Source organism: Canis lupus, chromosome 9 (assembly GCF_048164855.1).
Source record: "Canis lupus baileyi chromosome 9, mCanLup2.hap1, whole genome shotgun sequence".
Taxonomy (NCBI): domain Eukaryota; kingdom Metazoa; phylum Chordata; class Mammalia; order Carnivora; family Canidae; genus Canis; species Canis lupus.
In genome coordinates this window covers 18233229-18254918 of record NC_132846.1, presented here as the reverse complement: position 1 = coordinate 18254918, position 21690 = coordinate 18233229, and the positions used below count along the sequence as shown (strand labels likewise).

The 21690-nt window shown below is 35.6% G+C and overlaps 1 long non-coding RNA gene across 1 annotated transcript in view; it reads left to right on the top strand.

Annotated features, from left to right (window-relative positions):
- LOC140639859 (uncharacterized) overlaps positions 1–17312 on the top strand; it is a 415066-nt gene extending 397754 nt beyond the window's left edge. Inside the window, exon 7 of the long non-coding RNA XR_012036500.1 lies at positions 16254–17312. This is a non-coding gene — a long non-coding RNA (uncharacterized lncRNA). The remainder of the gene's footprint in view (positions 1–16253) is intronic.
- Positions 17313–21690: the final 4378 nt, after the last annotated feature.

The window sequence follows — 21690 nt, the reverse complement described above, 5'->3', positions numbered from 1 at the left end:
CAACAAGTTTGATTTTATGTATTTATATCAATGAGAAATGAAAATATATGTCCATTCAAAGACAGCTGCTAGATTGCCAATAGTCTCAAATTGCCAATAGTTAGACCAAAATGTCTAACAAATGATAAATGATAAAATGTGGTGTTTCCATACATTAGAACACTACTTAGCAATAAAAAGAACTGCTCATGTACATAGCAATACTAATGAATCTCAAAAATGTTATGCCAAGTGAAAGAAGACAGACACAAAAGAGTACATACTATATGGGTTGTTAATGTAAAATGCAAATTTATCTAAGTGAAAAAAACGCAGATTAATGGTCGACTCAGGGGGAAGGTAGAGAGGGAGAGGTGAATTACAAAAGAGCATGAGGAATCTTCTGGGGATGTTGGAAACGTTTTTGTATCTTGAGTGTGGCCTTGGTTTTACATGTGTATACAGCTATCAAAACTCATGGATTTATGTTCTCTGATTTAGTTTATTGTAAGTAAATTATTTTTTGAAAAATAAGTTGATAAGAAAAGAAAGGACATAAACAATTCATTAATAGATCACTTCTTAAATAGAAATGGGAAAGTAGGGGGCTAGAGGAACATGAGTGAGTTTTTGAAGAAATCATTTGGAGGTAGACACTAGTGATTATTAATGTCAGGTTTATTCAGACCTTTCAGATCTAAAATGCCATCTTGAACACTGTATAAATCCATAATCCCTTAGCCACAAATTACAAAATCTCCAAATCAATAGAACCAAGAGATTTTTGTTAAGTTGGGTGTAAACTCATTTGGCAGCAAATCCTGACCTGAAATGATTTGAAGCTATTACAGTCTTTATTTCTCCCACTTAATATATGTTTTACAGTAGACATATTAATGTACTTGTTTACAGGATACTCCTCTTGGCACTGCTGCAATATATCACCTAAAATATATGCACTGGATTCTTTCTTAAATCTAAAATACATCTAGGGGATCCCCAGCTGGCGCAGCGGATTGGCGCCTGCCTTTGGCCCAGGGCGTGATCCTGGAGACCCGGGATCGAATCCCATGTCGGGCTCCCGGTGCATGGAGCCTGCTTCTCCCTCTGCCTGTGTCTCTGCTTCTCTCTCTCTCTCTCTCTCTCTGTGACTATCATAAATAACTGGAAAAAAAAAAATCTAAAATACATCTAATCCTATGGATGTCAGACAAAGGATGTGGAATTCTAATAATTGGTCAAGAGTTTTCTCCTGCTGTGCTATGAATTCAGTTGAGAATTCAGCTTTCTGTTTCTTATAGATGGATGATATGCAAATCTATAGACTTTTTAGGTAAACCTAAGCAACAGTAACTAGTAAAATAAATGTATTATAAAGGATTAATTAGTAATTAATATTTAAATGAATGTTGTCATATTATTAAAGAAATTAATTAAAGTACTCCATTAATGCATGTTACTGTTTGGCAAGTTCCATCATACAAGCATACAAACAGATAGATGCAGTTTCTGAAATTTTAGGAAAGAATGCTTTGTGCAGCAGTAAATCATCAGTGTTACCTTGACTTGTTTAATTTTTGATTGTGCTCCTCTTTCTAACAAATTACCATTGTTTTGTCTTCATTATTATCAACACATTTCACAATAGATTATTTGGTTAGCCCTATGGTGAATAATGAAGCACATTTTAGGGCTATAATCTCTTAGTATTTGACTTTTAAAAAAATATTTTATTTATTTATTCATGAGAGACACACAGAGAGAGAGAGAGAGAGAGAGAGAGAGAGGCAGAGACATAGGCAGAGGGAGAAGCAGGCTCCATGCAGGGAGCCTGATGTGGGACTTGATCCCAGGATTCAGGATAACTCCCTGGGCCAGAGGCAGGCATCAAACTGCTGAGCCACCCAGGGATTCCAGTATTTGACTTTAAAATATGTATACATGACAATTCAAGCATGAATTACCCATATTCCTCTACTAAAGCCGATATGTGAATATAAACCTTAAAAAATCTTACACTTCATTGATCTTTCATTGTGTTTTTTTTCCTGCCAGAAAGTGGGGACCAATAGAGGAAGTAGGTCATAGTATCTTCCCTACCCACAAAATCTTCGTGGTAAAGCAAAATAAATAAATTTTAAGAACATTGCTTTGGAGATGTCAAATGCTAACATTAGGTTAGAACTTAGAATTAAGTTTCACCCAAAAGGCAGAACCAGCCTTAGCAACTTGGTAAGAGCTATGGGGCACCAATCTGAATAGGACTGAGGGGTTTCTAGGGTTCCAAGTTATGGAAGTTCCTCGGAGCACTGGTGAAAGAGATGGTGATGTGCCAGTGCAGAAAGGTCTGACACAGCGAAAGATCTCTGGAGGAGAGAGTGGGAAAGGTCTGGAAAAGGTCTATCTTGGGAAAGGCAAGAATGAAGGATTGAGGTATGGTGGGAGATGAGGTGTGGGTGGGCATTAAGGCTAGTAATAAATTATATGAAGCTCAGATGAGTATATTCAGAAAAATTCCTATATGTATGTAGGAAAAAACAAACAAACCAAAGACTAACCCTACAGGTTTACATTAGGGGACCGTCAGGGGATAAATTGGGAAGCAGGTGAAGGTAAGGCCAAGATTTCCTTCATTTCAAATCTAGTTTCAGTGCCAGTGTGAGCAGCATAAACTGATATTAAGAACCATAAAAAAGACTTCAAGAATTATGTAGTAGAGATTTCAGGTACTATTTTCAGAAAGGAGTCAGGAACTTGAGCCCAGGAATAATGGCTAAGAGAACAATAAACACATCTTTATACCCTGTGAGAGAATGGCAGTTATGACTTGAAGATGAAGAGACAACAGGGATGTGAGACACAGGTGGGAGAGAGTGCTGGGGGTGGTGGTGCAGAAGGCAGTCTCTGCGATGGACCTTAGTGATCTTGCTTCCAGGTATTCACACCCATATGTACTCCCCTTTGCTGGATTTGTGACTTGGTTCTAGGAAAGGGAATACAATAGAAGTAATGAGATGTCACTTCCAAGATTATAACAAAGCTGTGGCTTCTGACGTGGGGCCTCTCTCTCAGATACCCCTTCTGGAAGAAGCGAGCTGTCCTATCACCAGAAGGTCTTGTGCAGAGGTCTTTGTGGCAGGGGACCTAGACTTGCCAACAAATGTGAATGAACTTGGTAGCAGAACCTCCCACTTCCTCTACCCCTGGTCAAGCCTCCACATAGAACTGTAGGCCTGGCTGACAGCCTGACTACAATCTCATGAGAGACTTTGAGCCAGGGGCACCCAAGTAAACCATGCCTAGATTCATGACCTCCAGAGACTCTGAGATAATGTTTGTTTTAAATTGCTAAGTTTCAGAGTAATTTGTTGTGCAGAAATTAATAATACAGCCAACTTTAGGTTTTTTTTAAAGCTCTATGATAAATATGAGTGCAGGACTTTATGACCTTGGTGTGGAGATCATGGACAGGGTAGTTTAGTTAGGAATGGGGACTGAGTTTAGGTATTGATATATTCAGTATAGAAATTAGATAATAGTGGACTACAGTGTTAATGTACTGGAGTCAGATCAAAATTTGAATATTCCTCAATGTTTTTATCTGTCAGATGGGCCTGTGTTTAAATTAAATGCAATTAAAAGTATTTTCATAATGCCTGGCTTCCAAGTACTCAAGAAATCATGACTCTTATTATAATGGCACAGTAAACCAAACCTGCTTATTTCTGGTTCTAAATTTAAATTTGTAGTGTCCAGCTAAAGGTGAACTGAGACAGAAATCCTCTAGAACCCTGATTATTAAAGTTAGGTATAAGTTGTCACAAATTGACCATAATGGTATCTGGAGAGGTGGTGGAGGATGTCATTGAGAGGACATGACCACCTGCTGATCTTCAAGCTTGATCATGGCAAGCAGACCTTCACTCCCTTCCCTGTTCTTGGAATGTGTACTCTGCTTACCTTTCCCATGTTAGCAGCTGTCCCAAGAACACAGCTTTGAGATACTGATGTCTTATTAAGATCATCTGAATAGTATATGTGTTTGAACACTGTAAGGCCTCTATATAAGTTTTAGGCTTTTGGCAGGTAGGTACAGAGATCTAATCTTCTGCAACATGCAAGACAATCCTGGTAAGTAAGTTCCCTTGCTTTTTAAACCTGTCACCTACCAGTATGGAGTAGGCTTATCTCCCTACAGTCTCTTCTTGCTGTACACCATTCGTGTACAGGGACAGTTTGCTAATCAACAACAGAAAGATGAATGAAGCTAAGAGAAACACTAAAGACCAAGAGAGGAGGTCTCTGTCAAGAGAGGAGGTGCTATAACAAAGAGATGGTTCTATGTATATTGGACTGGGATTGCCATTTTGAGATGTATCAGAAATTTAGGTAGTATGGTAGAAGGAGAATGTGGTGCTGTGGGATTTAAAATTTATGATTTAATTTTAATTTTGGTATGCAGAAATCCCTCTGTGGGGCTAAGCTAGTAAAAAAGTCAAACTCACCCACTTCTGCATTGTGACCTTCAATTTTAAGAACTCTGGGAAAGATGAGTTTTCCTTAGTCTGATAGCCAATGAAACATTTTTATGTAAGTGTGTTGTTGACATTCTCCAGTTGCCCTTTTACTTTCCTTTCTAGTTATAGAATCAAAATAAAGTCAACATATACATGTTTCCAATGATACTGATGTTTTTTAAGCTGAATGCACTTGAAATTCTTGGTGGACATGTGTGTGTGTGCTTGTTTTCTATTGATAATGTCATGAAAGATTGCAAAGGAACCATGCCCTGTGCATAATTAATAGCATGATGTTCAGAACACAATTTGAATAATAAAAATATTTGCTCTTACCTGAAGGAAACTGAGTGAAATTCATCAGCTGATAGCACTTGCTGGCTAGGAAGAAATGGGGGAATCAGATGAATCTTAAGCATAGGATGCTTTAATAGGGGGATTTATGTTCCACAATTAGGTGCTTAAGACATGAAAGGCGATTGATATTATGACCTTCTACAATTTGTTTGGAAACAACATCCGTGAATATCTGTTAATGATGGAAATGGTCACAGCTAAATATGAAGACATTAAGTTTATTCTTTTTACTTGAGAGCATTATTACCAAATTGAAGAAGATATTAAAATAAGCCACTTCTAATCCCTTTATGCAAACACAGCTTTTCATCATTGGCACATTGCTTTCTGAGCCTTGTCTTTAATCATTTTATTTATAGTTGTGATACACATGCTTTCTCATTCAGCCTTTTTATACATAACATTATAAAAACATTTTTGTTATTTCTACGTAGCATTTTAAATGTCATTTTAAATGGTTACATAATATACTATTTGGGTGTTTGCTCTAATTTACTAAAGCAATCCTGCTTTATAGAAAGTGTGTTACTTTCAAATTATATGTCATCTTAAATGAAGTATTTGAACTGTACATGAACTATAGAAATGCAGCAGTCCTAGGTTTTCACAATAGTATCATTATTTCAGTGAGACAGAATGGAGTGACTCCTATAGTTTTAATCAAAATTTAACACTCTTCAGTTGCAGATATAGATAGATAAGAAGGAACATTGGACAAATGGCTAGATAGAATCTCTATATGATAGGTCCCATTTACTAACACTTCTGTGTTCCATGGAAAGTTTTTTAGTGTTAAAAAGAGAAATGAGGAATCCCTGGGTGACGCAGCGGTTTGGCGCCCACCTTTGGCCCAGGGCGCGATCCTGGAGACCCGGGATCGAATCCCACGTCGGGCTCCCGGTGCATGGAGCCTGCTTCTCCCTCTGCCTGTGTCTCTGCCTCTCTCTCTCTCTCTCTGTGTGACTATCATAAATAAATAAAAATTAAAAAATAAATAAAAAATAAAAATAAAAAGAGAAATGATACTAGAAGTGAGTTATAATGTTCCATTTTGAATTTTTGGCTGTCTGTGAAACATAAAACCTCTATATTTCAAATTAATTTATTCCCTTGATTCAATTTTTATTGTGCTCCTCTAGTATATATATATATATATATATATATATATATATATATATATAGCAACAATATATATAGTAAAATATTGTAAAAATATATATTTGTGCAGATATTTGAGTCGAATTTGCACAGAGGAAGTAGTTTTTAATAATGTGTATATGTGAGGGCACCTGGGTGGCTCACTTGGTTAAACTTCTGACTTGATTTCAGCTCAGGTCCTGATCTCAGGGTAGTGAGATTGAACTCCCTGTAGGGCTCTACACTCAGCACAGAGTCTGCTTGAGATTCTCTCTCTCTCTCTCTGCTCCTCCCGTACTTGCGCTCATGTGCTCCCCCCCCAAACTCTCTCTCTCTCTCTAAATTAAAATAAATCATTAGGGATGCGTGGGTGGCTCAGTGGTTGAACATCTGCCTTCAGCTCAGGTCGTGATCCTGGGGTGCTGGCATCTTGTCCCACATCGGGCTCCCTGCAAGGAGCCTGTTTCTCCCTCTGCCTATGTCTCTGCTTCTCTCTCTGCGTCTCTCATGCATAAATAAATAAAATATTTTTAAAAAGTAAAAAAATTAACTAATTGAAATTCAATTTAAAAAAATAAAAAATAAAACAAACCTTTAATATATATATGTCTTAAGCTATTGTTTGTATATTTAATTTGAACATCCTAAAATCCAAGTTTTATAAAAATATGTAAAATATATACATATTACACACATGCGTGTGTGTTTACGTGTGTGTGTATATGTGTACAATTTTGCTTAGCTAGCCTGCTAAGGTGACAAAAGTTTTACCCATTTCTTTTGGTTAGGTTGCTGACTTAGAGAAATAAAAACATTTTCTTCCTCAGAAGAAAAAAAAGTAATATTTGAACATTTTTTAATTTTTAATTTTAACCTAGCATAATTTATTTGATCTTTCAGGAGCAGGATCTGAAGAAATTGAACTGGGGCTGAAAGCAGAGTAGCATGGGGCTCAGGGTTTAGGTTAGAATTTGGCCAAAAGAAAGCAGGCAAGGAAGAGATATTCTAGTCATCCAGGATAAGCAGGATGGAAATCTGCTTATTTAGTGCATTGTGGACTAAAAATAAATGTAATTTACATTGTTAATTATACTATGCCAAATCTATTGCCCATTAACTGGAGTCTTAGTCCATGGTTCTTATATAGTGAAAGATCTTCTTAAGAATTCCTTTTAAGAACTGAACAATGCTCTTTCAATCTTGAAAGGAATCTCATACAGTACATGGCATTGATAAACAATACTTAGTCAAAATTAGTACTGTTAAGGTTACTCATTAAGCCATAGATTTGCTTTGGGCACACAAGATTTTTCCTGAATTTATAATTAACTTTATCCTTTTGTTTGTCTCAAAGTTTATGTGGAAGGTCTATACTTAGAAGCATCTTTTAATCCTGCAAATAATAGCTGCATGTAAAACAGAAAAAATAAGGGAGTCTTCTCTGCAGAACAAAGAAGTATACCACTATGTCCAGGATCTTTTGTTACCACAACAAGCATATTTTAAAGCAAGTTGTCTCATGCCTGCCTGTCTAGTGGCTTTCATGCAAAAATTATTTTTAGCAGAATTAAAAATGGCCTGGATCAAAAGAAGTCTTTTGATTTGTAGCATAATGTGTGAAAAATTGAGTAGATCGAAGATCTATTTCTCTAGAACTGAGTGAAATACGTTCAAAGATAGTAACATCATATATCATCCAAAAGTGAAGTGAATCAGACCTTTTGCTTCTCCTTTTTTCTTCTCTTTTTATAAATAATGTCTTCATTTTTCTTTTTTAAAATTATTTTTATAAATATTTTTATTTATTTGAGAGAGAGAGCACGAACAAGGGAGAGGGGCAGAGGGGGAGGGAGAAGCAGGATCCCCGCTGAGCAGGGAGCCCCATGCAGGGCTAGATCCATGAACCCTGAGACCATGACCTGAGCTGAAGGCAGCCACTTAACTGGCTGAGCCACTGAGGTACCCTGTCTTCATTATTTTTTAATAAAAAAAATATCACATATTATTGTAGAAAATTCAGAATATATAGGAAAAATATAGAAAAGAAAATAAAAATTAACTACAATCCCCAAGGAAGCACACTATTTCTTGACATGATTAAAGCAATAGAACATTTTCCCTAGAATTACTGGTTGGTTCAGGAGTAACTATATGACTTAAGAAGGGTGAATTAAATAGTGAGACACTATCCTTTTTTTTTTTTTTTTTTTCCCTGAAACTGTTAAGGGAGCCTAGAACTTCCAGGGTTACTATGTAGAATCCCCTGTAGTACTACTACTACATTCTACTATGTAGAATCCCATTCCCCATGAAGAATGGGAAGCTGAGTTGGGAATAATTCATTCATGTAAGTCAGTAATTTTTACCTCTTTTTTCCCTCCCTAAGTTAGTTTGAGGTTTTTGTCAACTGCTCCAAAAGGCTTCTGGTTGATAAGCCCATTGACTGAACCCCTGTGCTATGGAGCTACCACAAGTAAAAAACTATCACAGTTCTTTATTAAACTATTCTGTGTACCTAACACTTTGGCAAGAAACTTGGGGGAAAACCAAAGAAAATAGATAATTCTCATCCAAGATTGTAGTTAGAACTCATTTCTATTGTTCCTGTCAATTTTTTGACTTCTCTGGTTATGGGGTGTGTCAAATATAAAAAGAACATTAGAGATCCTCTAATCCGGAGATGTCAAATATGTGGGCTCTGGTGCTACTAAACCTTCCTCCCCTGACCAAGGAAGACACTTCTAATTGATCGTGACACTCAGTTGACTGAGCCTAAATTTGGCCTTAGGATCAATGCATTCCAGAAAGTCACAACAATCAATTGGAGTCAGTTCTCAAGATAAACCTATTTATTACTCCTGCTTTGTCCATTCCCCTCAATTAAAGATAGGAAAATATAGTACCTGTGGAGTTAAGTAACTTGTTCATGATCAGGTAGTTAGTGACAGTGACCTGTTTTTCTGGTTATCACTAACTTCTCCCAGGTAGTTAAAATCATCATCTGTAAAAATCACTCAGTGGTTACCTGTACAATTCATTGTACTTTATTGGCTTAGACAAATAGGGTGACATATCTTATATTTCCCATTTTAAAACAGTTCATTCCTGTTACAAGTTACATCAGTTACTTCTGTGTAACAGATAATTACAAAAATCTCTGACATATTCACGATGAAAACTACTTTGGTATGGTTGCATGGCTCTGCTCATCTCTGCTGGGCTTAGTGGAAGCACCTTAAGGTTGGATCTGCTCTACATGTTTCATTCTTCTCAGACCAGTGGGCTAACCAGAATGTGTTCTTTCTATAGTGGGGGCCATCTAACTACAAAAGAAGTTTCCAAGACCCAGCTTACTTGATGTCTATTAATACCTCCTTGGCCAAAGCAAGTTACATCACTAAGTCCAAAGGCAAGGAGTAGAGAACCACACACAACTTCTGTAGCAGGAGCTAAAGTGCTGCATGGCAAAAAGTTTGGACATAAGGAAGAATGAAAAATTGGGGCCAATAATAAAATCTACCATATAAATAAAAAAGGAAAAGTACAGGATGCCATTAAAATATATAAATGGAGAAAGACCCAATCTAATTGGGGGTGCTTTTTTCTTCACCAAGTTTCTCTTTATGGAAACCATATATGGTTACCAGCTGAGGTTATAAGAAACTTCCCTGCAGGGATAACAGCTTGTATAAATGTTCTCTGGAGGAACAAAAAGGCCAGAGTATCAAGAAGCATTGAAGACACCCGGGAGAGTAGTGGGAGATGAGATTAGAGAAGTGAGTAGGGCCTGAGATTAGAAGTGAGTAGAGAAGTGACATAAATGTAATTTGTGAGATTAGAAGTGAGTAGAGAAGTGACATAAATGTAATTTGTATTTGGAAAAGATCACTGGCTAGAACACAGAGAATTAATTTTAGTGGGCAACAGTGAAATACTAAGAGCAAATAACAGATCCTACTTTCAGGTAGGGCGGTAGGAGTGAGGACAGAGAGAAATGATCACAATTAGAAATAGCTTGAGGGCAGAACTGATAGATAGAAATTAACTTCAAACATATCAATTTCTATCATTTTCTTTTTTTATAAAGATTTTATTTATTCATGAGAGACAGAGAAAGAGAGATTTTTTACAGAGAGAGAGAGAGAGAGAGGCAGAGACACAGGCAGAGGGAGAAGCAGGCTCTATGCAGGGAGCCTGACATGGGACTCGATCCAGGGTCTCCAGGATCAGGCCCAGGGCTGAAGGTGGCACTAAATCACTGAGCCACCCGGGCTGCCCAATCTATCATTTTCTTATACCAAAATCTCTCTTGTTCTCTCTGTGTCAATTACATGTACTTTCTTTCAATTCCTGTGCTTACAAGGTACCTTCTACTAGAGAGTCTTCATTACCCCCCCGTTTGTTACACCTAGTACACTCCCCTACTCTTTGCCTACTTTAACTCTTAATCATCCTTCAGGTCTAAGTTTCAACATTACTTCCTTAGGGAAGAATGATCTGATCTTTAAAAAAATATTATTTTGGACCCTCATAGCATGAAATGACTCTTTTGCATAACACTTGATGTAATTGAAATTTCACATTTGTTTTATGTTTATTTGCTTAGTGCCTAAATCTACCCACTAAGCCTTGAACTCTATAAAGACAAATACTATATTTGGTTTTATTTATCTTGATGTTCCCAGTTCTGAGCTCAGTGCCTATGTTTGCAGTAGTTACTTAATGTGTGTGATTTGAATGAAAGCTTCTGAATAGAACATATTGGATACATAAATATTTAAGTTGGTCAGTTGTAATAGGTGTTAATATTTTTTGAAGTTAATTTCTATCTAGGAAAATCAAGATGAAACCAAAAAAAAAGCTGAAAATGAAAATCAGGAATATTTTTCAGAGAGAAGTATGAAATAACTAAGAATTGAAACAGAAACTAAATATGCTTCTCTAAAAAGCTTCAATGCCTAGATCAAGGGCACCTCTATGACCTGATGAATATGATCAATACATTCCAAAGATTGAAGATTAAAAGTAAGCCAGAGTTGCAATAAGAACCATATTAAAATTCATAGTGCCGTTAAGTGACAAGAAGTCTGTCGGAGCAGAACCCAGGTAAAATTTGCATTTGCTCTGGGGCATCACCTTTGTGTCATGTTTCCTCCCTGCAGTCAGTGAACAGAGGCCCCAAAAGCCCTTGAAAAAGGGTCACTTTTGAGTCTTGAGAGTATAAGAAAGAGATTAAGCAGAGCATCCTGAAGTAATCATGGAGCAAAAAATAAATTGCAGACTTTGCCATCAACAACAACAAAAAAAAATCACAGCAAACTGGGCCTTCCCAGAGGCCATTTAAATCTCCATAAACTTTTGCTTCATTCTAATCACTATACCCTAAAGATTTGTGAGTTTGTTCTTTATGGTTTATAGTTTTCTATTCCAGAAAACTCCAAAAGAAAACATGAGATGGCAGGAAAGAAGAAAAGAGACTGGAAAATAAATTTTATTTATAATTTAGGATTTCTTAAGGGCATTTTTTTTGTATGTGTGTGTTACCATCATGGCAAGAAGTATAGACTATATAGGCTTGTCGAGTAGATGCTGGGTGTTCTGTGCCTACTATCTTAGATCTTTAGTTACTGCCACTGCTGCTGCTGCTACTACTACTACTACTTCTTGCACTTATAGTTAGAATGTTATACTGGAACTACAGCCAATATCTTTAGGTTACAATGAACCTTTCAGAATATTTTCTTGGGTAGTACAGTTGTAGGCAAATAACACAGTCTGATGAATCCTGTGGTCTGCTATTCTTTCTGCCTTGACTTGGCTTATTCTTAGGTTGGCATAGGGGATTTGCTTTCTCTCTAGGTAACCATGCAATTCAGAGTTCTGAGAACTTCAAACTACGCATTTGGACTCATTGCAAGTGAGATTTTTTTTTCTTGCATTCAAGATGAAGACACTTGTAAAGTTGTTCACAGTGGCCTTTTCATGGAAGACAGTGCATATGGCAGTTTTCATCCTTGAGTATTTTTAGCAGTTTCAGGCTCTCCACTCTTACCTGTTTTTTTTTTTTTTTTTTTTTTTGATAAATATTTCCAGGCGTGTAATACTTTGAGATTTAAAAAAAAATATTTATTTATTTGAGAGAGAGAAAGTGGGAAAGAGAGTGAGCAAGATGGAAGGGCAAAGGGATAAGCAGAGAGCCCAACAAGGGGTTCAGATCCCAGGATCCTGGGATTTTATATTCCATTTGAATTCATGTTCTTCTAATTTGAAATGCATGTTGTTTGCAATAAAGTATATTTTTTAGATTTGAAAACCAGAAAAAATGTGATGAAAAAACTCTGGATGTAATTTTTGAGACAAATTGAGTAAGTATCAAGAAAATGAACATTCTACCAATGATGAAAACTTACTGAATGTGAAATATGCCATTTCTAAGTTACTGTACCTAGAATGACAAATTGTAGGTGATTTGAGGTGTGAAAGTGAAGGCTTTTAGAGCTGCAACTTTCTGTAGAATATTTTTCTTCTCAAGTTGTGCTCAGTCACCCAAATTTCTAGATTCTATTCCAAGCAAAGGCTTTAATAAAAAATGTAGTTTCCTGAGTCTGCCCTGGTAACTGAGACTATAGCATCATTTTCTGAACAAGAATTCTGATTGCTGATAATTTCCTCATGAAGCCTAGAAATCAAAAACACCAGTATTTATTAAGTTTTAAATATATGCCTAGTGGATTCTAGAAAGCAGAAGTAATGTCAGCTGCTTTTGGGGAGCTTCAAGTCAATGAGAAAATAATATAAGAAAATAGATAATCAAGAGGTAGGTCCATTTATAATCTATAAGTGTTATGAGATGCTAGTGATGGGGAAGATGACAGTCTTTGGAGTTGCCTGAGGGGGAGGTAGAACTTGAGGCAACTGTGAATAATGTGTCAGCTTTGAAGACATGGGTATATGAAAGGGAGGGGGGATGCTCATAGGGAATGAAGAGAGGAACATCTGGTTACAGAAAGATATAGCAGTGAGTGAAACATGTGTGAAGGGGGTTAAGGCATAGGAAAAAGGAAGAAGTAACGGCATCAAGGAAGAAGGTAGTAAAATATGGCTTGTGAACTGTACACCACTGCATCCTTCTTTAAAGCCTATACTTCTTACTTTTTGTTTTAATAGAGAGTTTGGTCACCAGAGAAAGGAGTTTGATCCTATCTCGAGCAAGGAAATTCATGATGAAATGAAGTATGTTTCAGTAGGCTTAACAAGGCAGTTATCCAAAGGTGGCAGGAGACAAGAACTAGAATTAATAAGGCCAGGTAGGAAGTTGCTGCAGCCATTTAGTGTTAAATTGTGAAGACATAGATCAGGGATTGGTAAACTTTTTCTGTAAAGAGTATGGCAGTAAATATTTTAGACTTTTGAGACCATGATTTCTGTGGCAACTACTGGGCACAGTATGTAAACTAATAAGCATGGCTGTGTTCCAATTAAACTTGATTTACAAGGCAAAGGACTGTATTTGGCTTGTAGGCTATAGTTTATTGACTTCTGGTCTAAACCACAATGGTGACATGGAAATAAAAGAAGGAAACAATTTGAGATGTTGGAAAAAATTATTATATTCTAATATCTGCTTGAATAAAAGGGGTCAGGAGAGGAAGGAACCAAAGATTTCAAACAGTGCATCAGTCCTTGAAATAACAATATGAGATTCATCAATACAGAGGTCATAAATTAATTCACAAAAGTTACTTGTTGAAGGAGAAGAATAAAGTTAAGGACTATTAGGATCGCTTGGGATAGAGTAGTGATTGGCCTCTGGGGTGGTGTAGATATTCTGTTTTTTGACTTGGATGCTAGTTATATTGGAGTGTATACTTTGTAAAAATTTTTTATAAAGATGTACAATTGTACTTTTTGTCTTCTGTTTATACTGTACTTCAATAAATCATTAAGGAGGTTGAAAAAGGGAGTAAAAGCAGTGAAAGGACAAAGAAATCATGATCATAAATGTAGGAGAAGAACCAGAAGAATGAAATATCACAGAAACCAAGAGAGGGTAGAAGGGGAGCAACTGGTCAGTAGGACCAAAGAAGGGAGCAAGGTTAAAATGAGGGTAAAAAATGGGCTTAAGTTGAAATAGGAGGTAAGAGATTGTCTCCAAATGGTAACTTCAGTGGAGGGTACGGTCAAAAATTAGACTCCAGATTTTAAACAGAAAGGAAGGGATAAGGAAATGCAATAATTTATTAAAGCACTCAAGGACAATGACCATAAAGGAAAAGAAAAAAGTAACATGTATTGAAAGAGATAATAGAACAGAGTGCAGGTTTTATTTCTTGTTGTTTTTAATGAGAAATATTGTATAAATTTGAGAAAAAGGGGAAATCAACCAGTGTAAGAGATTAAGGATGTTAATAAGAGATGGAAAACATATGGGACAAAAATATAGTGGATAAGAAGTATGTTTACCTCTAAAAAACAAATGGCATAATTATGAAGAAAAACAAGATAAATTCAAATCAGGATTTACTCAGGAGAAGATCAGATCTATCCATGGGAGGGGGCAAGAAACCATCTGCCCAGTTTTGTTTGCATAAGTATGAAGGAGTTAATTTGGGGGTCAAAGGAAGGAGGAAAATCACTTTAATTTTAGGAATAAGTTAGTAAAAATTGATTGGAGATGATTGTTAAAGAATAAGGTGCAACTTCAGGATATTCCCAAAAGAATTTTACTGAATAATCACCTTATGTCCATGCAACTATGACTATGAATGTGGTTAATCAGCGCATCATGTTACAAATTCCTATAAGCAGTATCATTATTGTATTATTGTGTTACAAGAGAAATCTCACTTCTTTGAAGATCCATCTTGATATTGCAATTTTTCCTTTTAGTACACTCTACTTTGTGGAATTGGTATAATCAAGTTGAAAAAGGAATCTGGCATAACTAATTTATGAAACAAACTTCCTAATATTAAGATCAAAGCTCTAAGTGGTTTAAATTTACAAAGTATTTAACCAAATGAACATATATAGTATACACACATAAACTTAAAAGCTCAGTGGTATTCCTTTATGTAATCTTGAAGAGGGTTATGTTACACATATATATAAAATTAAAATCAGACTTCTAATTTTAAGGACTCTGGATATTTATTTAAATGTTTTCATCACTTGTAATTCACTTTGAAAATATGCCAAACTCCATCAAATCCACTAAAATTAAGACCATGAAGTAATAAATAAAAATCAAATCACTTTGTGAAATCGTATTATATGGGTATAATTGGATACACCTAGCTGCCTCATCCTGATACTTAATAAACATTTTTTCACATTGCAATATAATTATCAGTCCTCACTGAACTATGTATGCAAAATTGATGAAACAGTTGAGCCTTAATGAACAGAGATATTTGCATTTCATTACTAGGTTGTATAATTCTGCTCATAAACTTTATGAAATATTTTTAATGTTCAATTTATTTTAGATGAGAGTGAAAAAATTTTTAAATATCTATCCTGAGGTCTTTTATTCCTCAGTAATGTCCTTTTACTAATATTCTTTCATTTCAATAAAGTGGATTGAACCAGGCTGAGATTACAAATGTCAAGTTCCGTAACTTTATGAATTATTCTGTAAGGTCCACAAAATATTTATCAGTCATTTGGATCAAGGCAACATTTTACAACATGCACATGCTTAAGTAGCTTTATGGATAGTGGACCTTAACTATTTTGATTGGTATTAACTATTCTAATAAAGACCAATGTTATTTACAACTCTGGAACTTATAGTTCATGACAGTATTGCTGAATATTAAAATATTAACAATGACTACTATTATTATAATTTTAATATTTGTAGTTGGTGGTTGAATTTTTTTCAATTGTTATTTTGTTTTTTTACTTTAGGGAGACTGAGGTCCCTCAGTCCCCCTCCCTTTAGGGAGACCTCTTCTTTGTTCTCATTATGCTCTCTGAGGAAGAGAAGTATAATGAGATACTCTCATTAGATCTTATTTCCTGAGAATGGAATTCCTTTTCCGGTTTAAAGGTCAGCACATTGATGATTAAATCTCTTTTCTTTCCCTACTCCCAAAGAGACGTGGGTAATCCCTATTTTTGGGTAATCCTTACTCCAAAATAGATTTGGGAGGTCAGCGTAGTCAAGCAGAATTTAGAAACTAGGGCAAGTTTTATCTCTCAGTCCTTTGTTTTTGGAGTAGAAGGCATGCTTTCAATGAGTCTTTTCTTGTTTTGCAGCAAGAAGCTACTACCAACTAGAGGTAGTACTGAAAGGAACAGCATACAACTTCTTCATGCTTTAGATTGAAAAAAGTGAGTCTTCTCCTAGGTCTGAACTTAGTCAGAATGCCTTTAATTGGAATCTGAGGCCCAACTTTCAAATGGTCATCTAACGTTTGTCTATTTGCCTTGCTCTGTTGGATTATGTCTTGTGCATATATCCCCTCAGGAAACTGATGGAGTTTTGTCTTACTATCTGACTTAAAATAGCCAACCTCTCTTTCTCTATATATCCTTGTCTTACTATGCTTCCTTCATAACACTTATTACACTGAGAAATTATATATGTGTATTTATATGTCTGTATATTCTTTTATCTGTCTTCCACAATTAAACACATGCTATGTGAGATCAAGAACTTTGTTCTGTCTTGATCACCTGGAACAGAATGGACACTCAAGAAGTACTCATTGAACAAGGGTATATACCCTACAAAGACTCCCAGTGAGTCATAACTTTGTGTAATTCCCTCTTCTTGAATATAGACAGACCTGGTGATTTGCTTCTAGCCAACAGAATATGGTAAACATGAAAGGATTTTTTTAGATTTAGTTAAGATCCCAAATCAGTTGACTTTGAATTAATTAAAAGGAAGATTATCCTTGGATCTGACTTAATGAGGTGAAATTCTTAAAAAAAATCTCTATGTCTTATTAATGTCACTACTTAATAGCATCCTGTTCCATTACTCCACATCAGATATTTATGGATGTAAAACAAGGAATTAAGGTTAATGGGGTTTCTTTATACACACATTTACACTCTTAATTTTTAATATTTAACTGATAGTTACTGTAAACTTCTTCAAGGAGTACCCATCTAATTAGTATAGTAAAACGTTTGAATGAGATTGAAAGATGCTTTCAAAGTTACATGCAAGAGTCGACAGCAAATTGAATTGATGATAAGTGATTGGACAGACTTAAGGTAGAAGTAAAAGTTAATTAAAAGATGGCAATTTTATCTTTTTTTCCTGAGTCTTCTTGCAGAGTTATTCCTACTATATTTTATCTTCTGTATGTACCATTTATAATTTGCTTTCATGTTATATAACATACAATTTCATTCAAACCCTTGACTATAAATGCTATATACAAAGATGATTCCAAAATCGTTGTCTGATTGGCAAATTGAACACCAATAAAAAATAAATTTATTATTAAAAAAAAATTGTTGTCTATCCCAGCTCTCCTTCCTGAGTTCTAGTCTTATAGTTATTTGCAGGAGTCGTATCCTTGGGAATCTTAATCTGTACTTCTGGGTGATCTCAGAAAAACCTTTCTATAGCATAAATCTGCTCATGCTCAAATTCTTTAGTCCTGCAAGCCTATCTGTAAGCTCAGCACATACCACCATATACATAATAAATTCTCATTAAATATATGATAAATTAAGGATTGAATAAGGGTGGTATGCCCTCTTTTTTGAAGGAGTTTGAAAAAGTTATCTATGTCAAAAAGATTTTTTTTTACTAAAAGATATTTTCATTCTTTAATAGACTATCTCAGTCATTCTAGAAAACATCTGCCACAGTCAAATGAGTAGATATGTACTTTGGACCCATGCAGCCTCTTTCCTGGTTACGTTATCATGGAGACATTTACCCATAGGCCCATGAGGGGACATGTAGAATCTTCATTAGTCTTATTTGTAGTAACCAGGAGTTGAGAGGCCACGTGGCTGTCCATTGCTAGGGGAATGGATAAGGAGCATAATGTCAAAGCTCGTTATGGACTATTATTCAGAATTCAGAAACGATGGATATATGTCCAGAAATATGGTTGTATCTTTTAAAAATATATAGTTCTGAGTTAAAAAGTAGTACTCAGAATGGTATCTACAAATTGATACTATTTATTTAAATTAAAATGCACACACAAAACAAGACAAAACTTACAGTAGTTCATACATATAAACAATATACAACAAACAGTATTTTCTTGTGAGAGGAAGAGAAATGGTAAGGAGAGTGAATGCAATGGATTAAATGAATCAATATCAAATTAGAGAAACAAACCATTAATTGTAATACATCATGAAATGAGGATTGTGATTAACTCAATATTCTGAACCACAAACATAAAAAAATAGGAAAGTAGTATAAAGGAAAATTTATCCTGTTATTTAAAAATACAAATGACCTCAATAGAATAATCAAGAATATATAACATTATAAAAATTGACCTAAGTGGAAATGGAAGTCAAGTATATCAATGTTAGAAAAAATTAAATTGTCAGAGAATTAGTTCTGAAAACGACCCATAGGTTTTTTGTGTAAGTTCTAGCAAAGCTTTAGGGAATAGATAATTCACATACTCATTAAAATATGACACAGAATAGAAAAATGTAGGAAGCTTCCAAAATCCAAAATCATCTCTCCTTTTTTTATACAACACTGATCTAAAACTCTAACAATAATGGGACAAAAAGGAAAATAAATGCTATGATGAAGACTCTGACTCCGTTTTTGATGTTTTTAACAGATGACAGGGACGTCTGGGTAGTTCAGCAGTTATGCATCTGCCTTAGGCTGGGGAAGTGATCCTGGAGTCCTGGGATCCAGTACCTCAGTGGGCTCCCTGCATGGAGCCTGCTTCTACCTCTGCCTGTGTCTTTGCCTCTCTCACTGTGTGTCTCTCATGAATAAATAAATAAAACCTTAAAAAAAACAACAACAGATGACAACTTTCTGCTCTTGCCTCATATCTAGGCAAGGTGATAAGAAACTCTGAGCTCTATCTCCTCTGACACTGAAGAAGTTCAAGCCGCAGGAACCCGGAACCAGACCCCACCCCTTAATCACAATAAAAACCTGTGTCTTCCTTCACTCAAGCCATTTTGCACCTGCTTTGGTACCTGCCTTGCTCTCCCCAAAAGTCCCCCTATATGAGCAATAAATCTGTTCATGCCCTCTTATTGCACTGGTCTGTCAATATCTGAACCAATATTAGGTTGAGGGTTGAGCCCACCCTTTGCAGGGCAACTACAAAACAGTTGGCATTGTGAGGTCTCTCTTCTCTTGTTTTTTGCCTGCTGGTGAGCATGCAGATTGAGCTGCTGCCTGCTGGCTAGCATATGTTGTGAGTTGTATTACTGTGTGCTGGTAAGCTTGTATTTTGTGGTATTTTGATTGTGCTGTGCTGTGATGCATTCTCTGAGTCCTACCAAACATCTGTTATAAATGTACCATAAAGTTGGAAGTTTGGATAAGCATTTAGGGACAGGAGTTTGGGATTTGAGGTCCTCTTGAAAGTGGCCCTGGGTTATGGGTTTTGACCTGGACCTATTTATGTGTCTCATTTCCAGCAGAAACTGTGGCTGATTCTAGATTCAAGGGAGTAACTCTTACCCTGTGACCATTGGTTGTGTGTCTCAACCAGGCATTGACCCCTGTGCAACATATGGGTCCATTAGTTGATTGCTTGTGTGAGGAAGAGTAGTCACTATATTGGATATGCAGGTCCACATTCCTAAATTCAGAGGGATCACTGGAACTCTTAAATGCCTTTGCTGCTGCTACTGCCCATGCCTCTGTTATCAACAAAGATTTTGATCATCAAGCTTGTAGGGAGAGAATTCTCCCAAGGCATGGACAAGTAACACCATCATTTCATTGGATAGCTATAAAATAAACTGATAAACACTAGACAATACCAGACCTTATCAACATATCAAGTGGTTAATTCAAAGTCAACTTAATTTCAAGGTCTCTCAACCCAAACAAATAACTTTCACTTTGGGAAAGGCCTGTAAGCTCAATATTACTGATTTGAAATACTTTGGATAGGAGACATAATAAATACTATCAGGATAGAGAAGACTCCTCTCTCCCTCAGTATATCCAGCAATTAAAACCTAAAACAAAACAAAACAAAAAAACCAAAATGATCTCTTTATGCAGTGGAAAGGAACAGGAACTGTAGCAGGAGTTTGTGATTTGACCTAATTGGAAATTCAAAATTCACTAAAAGAATTTATGCAAAAGAAAGATAAAAGGATTACTCACTGGCTTTATAGATAGTAGAGGTTCTAAATTAACTTTACCATCTGCTGCGATACACTAATTAATGAACCTTTGTGGCCTAAATTGATATTGGGGTTCAAATTGTAATTATGCCTTGAGGATCCTATTAAATTTAAACAAGGCATCCCCTATACTTTTAGGGAAATTACTGAACGTAAAATGGAGGACAAACTGATATGCCTCACCTTAACCACCAGAAATACTGCCTTACCTAAATTTCTTATGGTCTCAGAGTTCAGTGCCTTAAAATATTCCATACTTAACATGTATGTTCTGGCCCCAAAAGTCATAAAATAAAATAGAACTCCTCAGTCCATTCCTTCTTCTACTCCCAGGCTAAATAGTTAATATAGTCCAATATAGACTCAAGCAAAACCTATAGAAATTAAGACCCACCATTCAGGACCTACTGAAGGAAAGAGTCATAGTTTCTATTGCTGATTTTGCTAATGCTAATTCTGATAAAAATGAATAGCACCAAACAGTGGATCACCTCAAGCAGTTCATTTTAGTGTAATGAGAACAGATTATATAGTAGGAAAAGAGTTATATCTCTATCTCACATTCTATACCAAAATAAATCTCAATGACTTTATTACGAAAATGAAATAATAAAAGTTCTAGAAGGTCATATATTGCTTTGAGGAAAGATTTTCTTAGGATGACACTAAACCAGAAACCATAAAGGAGAGAAATATTGGATTTGCATACCTAATAAATAATAAAATATAAACCAAATTATCTTTTTTCATTCTTTTTTTAATTTAAATTCCATTTACCAACATATAATGTAACACCCAGTGCTCATCCCATCAAGTCCCCTCCTTTGTGCCCATCATATAAGCCAAATTAAAAGAAAAATAAAGCAAAACAAAAAATCCCTGAGAACATTTGTGGTATATATAGTGTATATGACAAAAAGTTAGATCTGTGACTTATAAAGCTTCTTTACAAATATTTATATATAAATAGAAAAATAAAGAAATGAGAACATAGTGAAGAAAAAAATGGAAATGTTAGGAATACGACAATATTTTTAATTAATAAAGATACAAACTAAATTTATAATGTAATAGTATTTTTATAATGGCAAATTGGTAAGTACAGAGAATTAGGAACATATAGCATTGGCCTTGTGCTGGCTGATGGGAACTTTGATATGGGTTGGTGGCAGGACAAATTTATATGCACTTCTTAAAACCTATCTATTAGTGTGAGTGTTTCTCCAGAGAAACAGAATTAATAAGATGAATATCTATCTATATATGGGAAGAGATTTGTTATAAAAAATTGGCTCACAAGATTATAGAGGCTGATAAGTCTTAAGATCTGTAGCTGGCAAGCGGAGACCTGGGAGAACTGATGATATAG